This window comes from Suncus etruscus, chromosome 14 (genome assembly GCF_024139225.1).
Source record: "Suncus etruscus isolate mSunEtr1 chromosome 14, mSunEtr1.pri.cur, whole genome shotgun sequence".
Classification (NCBI taxonomy): Eukaryota; Metazoa; Chordata; class Mammalia; order Eulipotyphla; family Soricidae; genus Suncus; species Suncus etruscus.
In genome coordinates, this window is record NC_064861.1 from 48047948 (window position 1) to 48060710 (window position 12763).

The 12763-nt window shown below is 38.9% G+C and overlaps 1 protein-coding gene across 2 annotated transcripts in view; it reads left to right on the plus strand.

Annotated features, from left to right (window-relative positions):
- The window catches only part of FTO (FTO alpha-ketoglutarate dependent dioxygenase), a 428549-nt gene that overhangs the window by 128219 nt on the left and 287567 nt on the right, over positions 1-12763 (plus strand). The gene's annotated exons all lie outside the window — the stretch shown is intronic.

Consider the following 12763-nt stretch of genomic DNA (forward strand, 5'->3'; position numbering starts at 1 on the left):
GCGCCTTTGGTCACGTGGGTGATCAGATTAGGAATTACTGAGGTGTCCTATGTCCCAGGTTTCATCAGCTAGGCTCCCCACACATTCTTATTGTTAGGATAATTCGCAATGTAGTTATTTCTCTAAACTCATCACTCTTTGTGGTGAGGTTTGTAAAGTAAGCTGTAACTTCCAGCCCTCCTCTCTTTTGTCTCTGAAAATTATTGCAAGAATGCCCTTCATTTTTCTTAAAACCCATAGACGAGTGAGGCCATTCTGTGTCTTTCTCTCTCTCTGACTTATTTCACTCAGCGTAATAGATTCCATGTACATCCATGTATAGGAAAATTTCATGACTTCATCTCTCCTGACTGCATAATACTCCATTGTGTATATGTACCATAGTTTCTTTAGCCATTCATCTGTTGAAGGGCATCTCGGTTGTTTCCAGAGTCTTGCTATGGTAAATAGTGCTGCAATGAATATAGGTGTGAGGAAGGGATTTTTGTATTGTATTCTTGTGTTCCTAGGGTATATTCCTAGGAGTGATATAGCTGGATCATATGGGAGCTCAATTTCCAGTTTTTGGAGGAATCTCCATATCGCTTTCCATAAAGGTTGAACTAGACGGCATTCCCACCAGCAGTGGATAAGAGTTCCTTTCTCTCCACATCCCTGCCAACACTGCTTGTTCGCATTCTTTGTGATGTGTGCCAATCTCTGTGGTGTGAGGTGGTACCTCATAGTTGTTTTGATTTGCATCTCCCTGATGATTAAGTGATGTGGAGCATTTTTTCATGTGCCTTTTGGCCATTTGTATTTCTTCTTTGTCAAAGTGTCTGTCCATTTCTTCTCCCCCTTTTATGATGGGATTAGATGTTTTTTTCTTGTAAATTTCTGTCAGTGCCTTGTATATTTTGGATATTAGCCCCTTATCTGATAGGTATTGGGTGAATAGTTTCTCCCACTCAGTGGGTGGTTCTTGTATCCTGGGCACTATTTCCTTTGAGGTGCAGAAGCTTCTCAGCACTCCTGACTCTGCAGTTAGAAATTATTCCTTGAATAGATTGATTGACCATAGAGTATGACAGGATGCTGCCTGCATGCAGGGCAAGCACCTTGCCTAATGTACTATCTCTTCGGCTCCTCTACTATTAATTTTACTTTTCATTAATTCTACTACCCCTCATTCCAATGACAGACCCATCACCAGGTACCCCGTTTCCCTCCACCAGTGTCCCAAGTGTTATAACTCACAAACAGAGTTTGCCATTTTGAACCTTTTTCTCGCCAGGCCATATGTGGAATGAGCAGATTAAAAAAAAAAGAGAGAAAAAGAAAATTGAACACTAAAGTATTGCAAGAGAAAACAGATGTGGGTGTGTGATAGCAATTAGTTTGGTTCCATGTAGGACTTTATGCAGTGGTATTTGAGCCAAGACTTGTGGAGATGTAGGAGATAGGTCTCTTTGAGAACAGTTAAAACTGTTCTCAGACCTTTTCCTGCAACATACTTCTCTCATAGTACCAACACACCTTCCTCTTCCATTGTGCCAACTATCCCTATGTCTGGAGTACCATCCTTTCTGCTCCTATAGGACAATCTTCAGCTCATTCTTACATACTTCTGACCACTTCTCCTATCAGATCAGCCAAGGGACTATATCTTCTTCACATGGACACAGCAGCTCCTATAGTCTCTTTCCCCTGCCTCCAGCTTGTGATTCATTATCTATTGTGCTGGTTTTTTTTTTGTTTGTTTGTTTTTGTTTTTTTACCAACAGAAAGCAACTCTAAGCCTTGTCTTGCTCCAAGCAAGAGAACTTACTATCTTGTTTATAGTAACAATCTAGGATCTAGCTCCTGCCTCTTTCTCTGCTTTCTTTTCCCTTTTTTACCTTCCCTCCTTTTCCCCTCTCACATTCTGCCTCTTCTTACAGTAAAGCAAACACTCATCTACCCCAGGGCCTTTGCAGGTAATAATCTCACCTTTTTTTTTTTTTTTTTTTTTTTTTTTGGTTTTTGGGTCACACCCGGCAGTGCTCAGGGGTTACTCTTGGCTCTATGCTCAGAAATCGCTCCTGGCAGGCATGGGGGACCATATGGGACGCCGGGATTTTGAACCATGGACCTTCTGCATGAAAGGCAAATGCCTTACCTCCATGCTATCTCTCCGGCCCCATAATCTCACCTTTGAACTCTTTGCCCCTAGCTATCGGCAAGACTTTTTTGGCGGGGAGGGAGGGTCACACCTGGCAGCACTCAGGGGTCACTCCTGGCTTTATGCTTAGAAATCGCTCCTGGCATGCTCAGAGGAACTTAAGGGATGCCGGGATTTGACCCACCGTCCTTCTGCATGCAAGGCAAACGCTCCACCTCCATGCCATCTCTCCGGCCCCTATCTGCAAGACCTGTTACCTCTCCTTCCTGACATTCTTCTGTTCTGTTGCTTTACCTAGAGGTTTTCTCTGATTTTTCTGTGTCTGTTTGCAACATTTTACTCTAACACTCCTTATACATTCAGTTTGGATCTATTTTTCTTCAAAATCCAAAGTGTCATATGTCTACTAATAGTAAATATGAGATAAACACAAGTATATATTATGACTTATATAGGTCATATATTTGCACATATGTAAATATATTTGTCACATATATTTTGTTTTTTTTTTCTTCTGTATACTCAGCAAGTGGTACTTCTTCCAAGCCTAGATAGTCTAGGCTTGATAAATGTGTGTTCATGAAATGAGAATTTTCCAGATTCTCTTGCTGATTATGTCTTCCTTTGATACCAGGATATTCACACTTCTTTTTTGATAAGTCTTTCTCTAACTATTGGTTTGTATTTCTATCTTTGCTCTTAAGCAGTGATTTGTTATTATCATTGAATTTATAGCGTCTAATGCAGTATCTACTACTGGGGTCCTCAGACTTTTTAAACAGGGTACTAGTTCAGGGCCAGACTATAGTTTAAAAAAAAGTGAACAAATTCCTGTGCACACTGCACATATTTTATTTTGAAGTAAAAATACAAAATGGGAACAAATGGAATATTTCAAATAAGAACAAGTGAAATTAAATCAGCAAGCTTACCAATATTTCAGCAGGAACTATGGGACTGTTTTTAGCGGTCTGTAGTTTAAGGATATCCCTGCCTGAAACTGAGAGAAGTAATCAAGAGACAGAGAGAAGGAGGGGAGTCAATGCAGCGCACATTCTACAAATGCACACTGTGGGCCTGGGATGATTTGGTGGTGGCTAAGCAGGACAGGCAGCGGAGGCAAAAACACCTGATGGGCCAGATAAATGGTCTACTCTGCATAGCAGATAACCAGCACATTTTAAATAAATCCAAAAGAACAATGGAATTAATGAATGAATGGACAAACAACTTTGGGTCACTTTGTGGTTCTTACCACTCTTTGTGAATGCAACTGAAAGGCCTGAACCCTGATTTTGGAATTGCACCTTCTTTGGGAGGCTGGTCAGTGTATTACAGCTGTTGTAGGCTAGATAAGTGCCCTGACCATTTGTCTTGATTTGGATGCTAAGTAATAAACATTTTACTATGAAGAATGACATCTGTAGAATGAAAAATATGAAGTCTCTGACAATCAGATTAGAAATATACTTTCATAAAATCAGGGTATATTTAGAGTTGTAAATAAAAGACATATCTTCCTGGTCTCTTAAGATTTACATTTTATTTTACACTCTCTGAGGCTGAGCTAGTTTATTTAGGGAAACTTTCTATAATTAGGCATTATATTCTTCTAAACTGTGAGTGCTCTGATGAAATTACTATACATTTATATGGAAGAAGTGGAATTTTTTAATACATACCTTTAAATAAGGCAGAAAAGAAAGTATTTTTCCAGAGGACTGGAATTTCCATATATTTCAGCCCTTGATAGAGGCCTTCCATATTAGTAAGTTAATATTTAAAATGCTTTTCTAGATGCTTTTTAAACTACGTAATTGTCATTTATGTCTGTTTTTTGCAGATCTCAATAGATATATTAACAGACAACTATTAATATAATTGCATAACTGTATACTCTGGAAAATGTTTAATAGGATTAAGTGAAAAAATATTCTAGCATATTTGAAAATTGGCCAACAGCTGTTCCAAATTATTATGTGATATCTGATGTTCTTCATGTACCTGTTCAAAACGGAAAGGGAACCCACTTGTCTGACAGGATGAGTTAATGTTAAATATGTAACATTCTGTACTTTTCCAGAGTTAGTTATTGTTTTCTTTAAAGAAAAATTTAACAAACATTATGTGGCACTGTTGACTATCAGGTACTAATCTATTTTATGAATGAAAGATAAGATGTTTTTTCTCACATTTCTTTGAGATAGTGGTAGAATTTTCAGTTGTTATTATTGAAGTTTATCATAATAGAACCAAAGTTTCCCAAGTCATTAAACATTTCAAGTGAGATTTAAGTAATAGTGTTTATTGGATGGAAATTTTTTTGAAAATTTGGAGAGTTTAATTAAGAGAGTTATTAAAAATAATCTCTTGGCAAATAAATGACATAAAAACTCAGAACTTTTAGGGCCAGAGAGATAGCATGAAGGTAAGCTGTTTGCCTTTCATGCAGAAGGACGATGGTTTGAATCCCGGCATCCCATATGGTTTTCTGAGTCTGCCAGGGGTGATTTCTTAGCATAGAGCCAGGAGTAACCCCTGAGTGCTGCCGGGTGTGAACCCCCCCCCCGCAAAAAAAAAAAAAAAAAAACCCAAAAAACCCTCAGAACTTTTGAATGCAACATCTTCCTCTGATTTTTCTGATGTAATAAGTATTTTATATTTATTGGAGAGTATACAGATGTCTAAAGGAAAATATTTAAATTACATTCAGGCTTCCTATACAGAATTAACCATTTTTCTCTTTCCCCTTTTTTTTAAATCTATGAGCATATTCATAGATAAGTTATATACATGTTCCTTTTATGATTGTAGTATCCTCTTGTTTTATTCTCGATTTCCCAGATCAGTAGTTATTTGCTTACATAAAACAATATAAAAATTCTTTTACAGTATGTTTCTTGAGAATTCATCTTTGGGTATTTGGTTGTGTTTTAATAATTATAAGCATCAGCATAATGAGTATCCTTACCATCTTGGTTTTGTTTCTCATGATTTCCCCCTGATAAATTCTTGGAAATAGACTTAACTGAAATGATAGGATCCTGTTCAGATTCTAATAGATTTTACCCAATTGCCTTAAGCAAAGTTGTGGTTTATGTTCATAATTGCAGACTAACAGAATATTTGATTTTTGCCTCTTCAACAATGTATATTACTATTATAACATTTTGATATATTCCCTTTTGATATATAAACATAACACATACAATATAGATTATATTAACTTTTTTTTAACCTCTGGTACAGTTGAATATTTCTCTTTCTAGCATCCTTTTCTATTTGCATGATTTTGCTATTGACATATAGGCACAATTTCATATGTACGTGGACTTTAATTTGGAATGATTCTTTATTAAGAATATTAAGCATTTTGGGGTTAAGAGATGACCTAGCAGGTTGGACACTTGCCTTGTATGTGATCTACCCTCTTCAATCTCCAGCACCTCATATAGTACCCTAGTCATTCTAAGACTGATCTGTGAATGCAGAGCCAAAAGTAAGCCCTGAGTACCACTAGATGTGGCCCCAAACAAAAAGCAAATACAATTTTTCTATATAAAACAAGAATAACTTTTTTTTATTGCTTTGTAGGCCACACCCTGTGATGCTCAGGGTTACTCTTGGCTGTGGGCAAATGCCCTACAGCTTTGCTGTTGCTAGGGCCCCAAGAATAACATTTTTGTTTCTTTTTTTTTGGTGGGGAGGTGTATTATACCCAGCAGTGCTCAGGTGATATTCCTTGTTCTGCATTTAGGATTCACTTGGGGAGACCATATGCTGGGAATCAAATGAGGGTCAGCCACACGCAAGGCAAGTGCCTTATAGCTTTGACATTTTCTATTTGGAGCCACATTGGGTAGTTCTCAGGTCTTACTTCTGACTCTGCTCAGGTATCATTCTTAGTGGTATTTGGTAGGGCCGTATAAGGGTACTGAATTGAACCAGGTTGGCCTTGTGCAAGGAAAGTACCCTTCCTCATAGTAGTATTGCTTTGGCCTCAATATTTAGCACTTCTGCAAATGTATTTCAGTTCATATTTGCCTTTTCATTTTATAATTTTTAATGAAAAAGCATACATTTTTAGCTCCTCCCCCCAAAGCATACATTTTTTATGGGCAGTTGTCATTTTTTTTCTTTTTCAAACAGCTTATTGATAAATTTATAAAATTTATATGTATAATATGTATAATTTACATTTTATTCATTGAATCAAATGAATCTTTCAAGTTGCATAATTTATTAATTTTTGACTTGTATAATCATCACAGTTTAGAACCTCCCCACAAACTTTTTTAATCTCGACATTTACTACTCTGCTTTTTGTCAGTCTTTTTTTTTTTTTTTTTGGTCAATCTTAAAGCTGTTAGCTGCTTATTACAAAGAAGACTTCCGCACTTAATTTGAGCCAAGTGTTATAGATATAATGAGAAATAAAAGTGCAACCATCTTTTCAAAGTTCGTGGTCATGTCAGAGTTCAAATAAACATATAGTTAGAGCTTGGTAATTGCTATGAAAGATAAGCATGTTGGGGTCGGAGAGATAGCATGGAGGTAGGGCGTTTGCCTTTCATGCAGGAGGTCATTGGTTCAAATCCCGGTGCCCCATATGGTCCCCCGTGCCTGCCAAGAGCAATTTCTGAGCCTGGAGCTAGAAATAACCCCTGAACACTGCCAGGTGTGACCCAAAAACCACACACACACACACACACAAAAAAAAAAAAAAAAAAAAAGAAAGATAAGCATGTGATGAATGGTAGAGGGGCCTCTTATTTGAGGGTAGAAATTCAGGAATGATAATTTAAGATGGGGACTAGGCTGATGAGGAAAACCTTCTATTTAGGGAGTTTGAGAAAGTATAGGCTATTGGGCCTTTGTGGACTGCCCTAGTGAAACAGAAGTGCTAAGGGAAATGACATGAGATGTCACTGAAAAATAAATTAAAAAAATTTGAGAGCCCACACCCAGTGACACTTGGGTTACTCCTGGCTATGCGCTCAGAAATTGCTCCTGGCTTCAGGGACCATATGAGATGCTGGGGGATGGAACCGAGGTCTATCCTAGGTTAGCACATGCAAGGCAAACACTCTACCGCTTGTGACACTGCTCCAGCCTAAAACAAAAAAATTTTTGGCCTCATCCAGCAGGACTTAAGGCTCACTCCTGGCTCTGTGCTTAGGTATCATACCTAGCAGGCTCAGAGGACCATATGGCATTCCAGGGATCAAACTCAGGTCGGCCTCATGAATCAAGGGGAAGCAAGTACTACCTGCTGTACTATTGTTCTGGCCCTGAAAAAAATTTTTTTGAATAATGTTTTATGTCATTATTGATGTTTTATTTTTAAAATTAATTTATCTTGTTTGGATCTCTTTTGGCTGGTACTCTAGGGCATGTAGAATTTGATTGCATGCTCTCTTTAGCTCTGAGTTTTTCTGCAATGATGTCCTTGATTGTTGATATTTTCATGGGGGTTTTCTTCCTATGTTTCTGGGACTCCAATGAGTCTTATGTTGTTTCTGTTGAGTTTATTAAAGACTTCTATTTTTATCGGTTGACATTTTTTTGAGGACTTTTCCCAATGTCTGATCATTTGTTTTGAGGCTCTTTTCCAACCTCTTCTGTTGTATGGAGTTGTCATGCATCTCATCTTCCAGCTCACTGATTTTTGTCTTCAGCCACTGTTACTCTGTTGGATAGGCTTGCCAGTGAGGCTTTCATTTTGCCTATCATGTTTTTTAGTCCTGTTATTTCAGTTTGGAGTTTTCTCATTTCTCTTTTCATATCTTCTTAATTCTTTTTTTGTGGCACATTCAGTTCATTCTATGCTTTCTTTGAGTTCTTTGAACATCCTCCATATTTTTTTCTCTAAAGGCCTTATCTGAGAGGCCAAATAGGTGGCTGGTGCCTTTTTTTGGGGGGGGGTGTCACACCTGGCAGTGGTCAGGGGTTAATCCTGATTGCTCCAGGCAGGCTCAGGGGACCATATGGAATGCCAAGATTCGAACCACTGTTCTTCTGCATGCAAGGCAAACACCCTACCTCCATGCTATCTCTCCAGCCCCTGTGGTTGGTACTTTTTGAGTCATCTTAGTTCTCTAAGCTTAGGTGGAGGTCTGTGTTGCTTCATTGTCATGGTGGTATTCTTTGACTAGGAAGAGCATATGGCCACAGAGTGGAGAACAAATTAATTTATTTTGGATTTGGGGCCACCTCTGGTAGTGATCAGGTCTTACTCCTGGCTCTCTTCAGGGATCACTCTTAGTGGTATTTGGGGGGTACTGGATTGAACAGATTGGCCCCCGAGCAAGGAAAGTGCCCTACCCATTGTACCATACCCACTGTAGTATTGTTCTGAACCCTGTTTTTAGTATTTTCCAATGTCATGGTATTTACAGTTGATATTCTCTCTCTCTCTCTCTCTCTCTCTCTCTCTCTATATATATATATATATATATATATATGTATATATATATAGTTATTTGTATTTCCCAGGTCCTTAACATTATGTGTCCCATGCACTAAACATGTCTGTATGATCTCTAGGTCTAGTAAATTGAACAATGATATCAAGAGTGTATGCAAATATTACAGTGTGTATATATATTCAGGTCTTCTAGTAGGTTCCTTAGAGAATATTTTCTAAAATAAAGTTCTTGGGAATAATCTTATTTTCTTTAAGTCTTTACACTATGAATTACTAGGAGCAATGCATTTATTAAGAGACTATATAGAGGGGTTGGAGAGATAGTACAGCAAGTAGGGCACTTGCCTTGAATGCAGCTGACCTGGGTTTAGTACCAGCCCCTTGAGCAAATGACTAATTTCTGAGCACAAAGCCATGAGTAACTCTTGAGCATCCCTGAGTGTACCCCCCTACCCACCCAAGAAGCATAGAGAAATACCCTTAATTGATTTTGCTAGTTTGTTGTACTTCAAATATACAGAGGGGTCAGGGACTTGCACAGAGAATAAGCAGTTTAAAGAAGGAGTTGCTGCTCATGGCTCTAGGATGTTCTATATTCATTAGTGTATGTTTCTCTTTTCAAGAGTTTTGAAGTGAAATGTAGAAACTATATCCTAGATGTGGATTCCAAAGATCTGACTTTCCCTATAAATAAATTGCATTATTCTGCTTTCTCTGTCACTTAGATTCATGATCTAACATTAGTCTTACTTAGACACACCAAGAAGCATGGCAGTCCCGCTATGTTGTCCCTGCAATTTTTTCTTTAGTCAAACTTTTTTATTTACGTGCTCTCTATTTTCTGCCTGCTGGATCAGTCAGAATGGGTTAGATACAGATACCAGAGAGCTAGCACAGCGGTGGGGCATTTTACTTGAATGCAGCTAATCCGGGAGGGACCTGGTTCAATTCCTGGCATCCAATATGATCCCCCAGCCTGTCAGGGGTTGTTTCTGAGTGCAGAGCCAGGAGTAACCCGAGCTTTGCTGGGTGTGAGCCAGAAATCGATCAATAAATTAATAAATAAATGAATAAAGTTTTTAAGAAGAAGAATGGATTAGATACTACTGTAATCATAAACAGCCCAGAAATCTCAGTGGTTTTTAACTATATTCTTCCGTTCACTTATCATTTGTGGCTTGCTAGGGAATCACTTGTGATTCAGTAAAGGGAGAATTCAGTGGCCCAAGGTGGTTACTGTCCAAAAGGGGAAAAGAATAGTCTAGAACATCATTTCTTAAAGTGTGGGATTATGACACTGAAAGTTGAGATTGTGAAAAAAATTTAAGTTGTTTAAAAGCATAGTCCCTTTATGATATCATTGCTTGATTTGTTTACCTGTACTGTGTATCTGTAGATCAAGCAAAATTTTCTCAGGCAAAAAGGGGTCACAGGTGGGAAAAGCTTAAGAAGCTCTGCCCTAGAGACCTGGAATTGAGATACTGCAGGCTAGACATAGCCTACTCTTCTTCTTACTTTTTTTTTTTTTTTTTGTGGGGAGAGGGGTGTCACATCTGGCAGCACTCAGGGGCTACTCCTGGCTCTACGCTCAGAAATCGCTCCTGGCAGGCTCAGGGGACCATATGGGATGCCGGGATTCAAACCACAGTCCTTCTACATGCAAGGCAAATGCCCTACCTCCACGCTATCTCTCCAGCCCCAAGACATATCCTACCTTTAAGGCTGATTCAGTTTTCCTGCTTCATCTTTCTTGAGGTAGCTAGGACTCTGAATTCTGTATTGGGCCCCTACAGCTGGGTGATAGGAATCCAGCACTATTTGGCAAACAGCCCTAATGACCAATACACATTCCTTGTTAGTGATTCATGTTACATTTTTCTGAGGAAATTGCAATACCTTCCTCCCTTCAAAGGCCTGAAACTTAGCCATCCACCTCCTATCAGATTTATGGTTCCATCTGAATGTATATCTTCTCTCTCCATCTTGCTTGTCCCAAATTAGGATGTATCTTTTCTTTTCAACTTTTAGAGACACTTTGGTTTACGATAATGTGAAGGATAGCATCATGCTTACAATATTTTAACACCACAACTACCACTACTAGAGTTTCTAAGGACTATCTTTTCTCTGAATACATGTTTTTGGTCATATGCTTCCGTCAGTAACATTGTTATTTTTTGTTTGCTTATTTGTTTTTGAGCTACACCTGCATGCTAAGGGCTTGCTCCTGGTTTTATGCTCAGGAATCACTCCTGTTGGGTTTTGGGGGACCATATATGCATATATGGTGCCAGGGATTGAACCTGTGTGGGCCACCTGCAAGACAAGTACCCTACTCCCTGTACTATCTTCTCTGGCCCCTGTCTGTAACAAATTTTGAGCATTTACAGTGGCATTCTATTAAATGTTTACAAGTTGACTCTGGACAAGGTTTAGAAATTACTATTAGAAATTTAGAATTTATGAAATTAGAATTTAGAATTTAAATTAGAGTTTAGAATTTAGAACTTAAATTAGAATTTAATTTAATTAGAATTTATTTTAGAGTTTAGAATTTAGAGTTTAAATTTAGAATTTAAATTAGAGTTTAGAATTTAGAGTTTAAATTTAGAATTTAAATTAGAGTTTAGAATTTAAATATTAGTAATTTAGAAATTACCATCATAAATTTCTTTTGTGTGTTTGTGGGGAGAGAGGTTGTTTCATTTGGCCTCACCTAGTGGTACTACTCCAGTAACACTTCTGGCAGTATTTGGTGGACCATTTGGGGTGTTGTGGACAGGTTCTAAATCAGCATTGTTCAAGGCCAAGTACCTTACCTGCTGCATTATCTCTTTGGGCCCACCCAACAATGTTACTGAGTGTGCAGCTGGATAGAGATGTGCCAGTAGACTTTTACAAAGGGATACAAAGTGACTCCACTATATCATTGGTACTTACTTATTAAATAGAATGACCACTGTGTACTTGTCTTTATTTTATAGTGATACGCGTAAAGCAGCACAGGTATGCATATATTAGTGTGTATAGAAGCATAAACATATATTTTTAGTAAGGCTTGATCTTTTGGTTTGTTTTTGTAAGTTAAAAACAAACCAAATTTGAATACTGGCCCTATTCTTGCCTTTACTTCTAGTGGATGGCAGGCACATCCTGTAAGGTACAGGCACTTCATTTGGGACATTGCTGCTCTAGGCACTTAAGGACATTACACCTATTAATGACTGTCTTCTGCAGCAAGGTCTTCCCTTGGTATCATTCCTCTGAGTAACCGAGACACACTTGTTTACGCTACTATCTTCCATAGTCTGGTATTTCCTTCATTAACGACTCCCATTTTTTTATTTCTGTTTCTAGCAAAACCAGTTGAACATATGTGGTCATATGCTTCATTTCATCCTTAGCTCACTCAGTTGACTCATCACTAATACTTCTTATTTTTCTGTTGCCAAATCTTGGGAGCAATCCTTCCCTCCTTCCTTCCTTCCTTCCTTCCTTCCTTCCTTCCTTTTCCTTCCTTCCTTCCTTCCTTCCTTCCTTCCTTCCTTCCTTCCTTCCTTCCTTCCTTCCTTCCTCCCTCCCTCCCTCCCTCCCTCCCTCTCTCCCTTCCTCCCTCCCTTCCTTCCTACCTTCCTTCCTCCCTCCCTCCCTTCTCCCTCTTCCTCCCTCCCTCTCCTCTCTCCTCCCTCTCCCTCCCTCTCCTCCCTCCTCCCTCCCTCCTCCTCCCTCCCTCCCTCCTTCCCTTCCCTCCTTCCTCCCTCCTCCTCCCTCCCTCCTTCCTTCCCTCCTCCTCCTCCCTCCCTCCTCCCTCCCTCCTCCTCCTTCCTTCTCCCTCCTCCCTCCTTCCTTCCCTCCCTCTCTCCCTCCTTCCCTTTCTTCCTTCCTTTCTTCCCCTTCCATTGAACCCAGGGCAGCTACATTCAAGGCAAACATCACCTGGTCCTTTGTGGGTAATTTCTGACCTGGACTCAATTGGCCTCTTTATAGCAGTAGAAGATTAAGGGATATGAATTCTTAAACCATATCTATCTTTGTTGGTATTACTATATTAAGGTAGTAGTTTCCTCCAGCGACGCCAGTAGAATTAGGACAACTTTTTAGCTTTCAGTGGAATACCACATTCATATGTTTACTTATCCCTTTAATAGTTGCTAAGAGTGTTCTGACAGTAGCATATTTGGTTTGAACAAACTTCT